General features: G+C 36.9%; 1 non-coding gene across 1 annotated transcript; it reads right to left on the bottom strand.

Moving 5' to 3' along the window:
* Positions 1-256: 256 nt before the first annotated feature.
* Positions 257-363, bottom strand: LOC124894045. The gene has a single exon (XR_007050987.1). It is a non-coding gene; the product is annotated as a small nucleolar RNA R71 (small nucleolar RNA).
* Positions 364-653: the final 290 nt, after the last annotated feature.

The raw sequence follows: 653 nt of genomic DNA, 5'->3' as shown, positions 1-653 counted from the left end.
TGGTTCTAGCTGTTCGTGCTCGAGCAGAATCTAGACGTTTTCATGAAATGGCAATCCCATTGATAAATGACGCTATGAATTGCATTCATAAGACAAAGGTGGGTGGTCAGTTTGAACTAAAGCATAATTGGTGCAACTCTAGCACACTAGTGGACAGTTGACTAGATTATATTCTGAACCACTGAACTCCATCACTTCCTTGGATGATCTATCTTGAAAGTTCATTATTCGATTCTTTCCATCAGGGAAGACAACTTATTTGAGAAGTGATATTCTGAGTTTTATGCATAAGAATAGAGAGAATCTTCACCAAGCTTGGGAATGATTCAAGGCTATTCTTATGAATTTCCCTTATAATAATTAGAGAAATGATGTATTGGTACACACATTCATTTAGGGTATTGAGCCAAAAACCTAGATTCTCTTGGTTTTATTAGTAGGCGGGAACATTCTCGAGAAGATGAATGATGAATTACATACACCGTTGAATTAGATTTCACAGGAGAGTCTAGAGTGTCATGTTGATGCAAGATGTGCTCAAAATAAGGTTGCTGGTATGTTGGAGGTTGATCAGTTCATGACTATATGAGCCTTGATTGCTGCATTAAAAAATTAGCAAACTAATCAACTCGGCAATATGAATTTGGGAATCA

Source organism: Capsicum annuum, unplaced genomic scaffold (assembly GCF_002878395.1).
Source record: "Capsicum annuum cultivar UCD-10X-F1 unplaced genomic scaffold, UCD10Xv1.1 ctg68649, whole genome shotgun sequence".
Classification (NCBI taxonomy): domain Eukaryota; kingdom Viridiplantae; phylum Streptophyta; class Magnoliopsida; order Solanales; family Solanaceae; genus Capsicum; species Capsicum annuum.
This window is presented reverse-complemented; position numbering and strand designations above follow the sequence as displayed.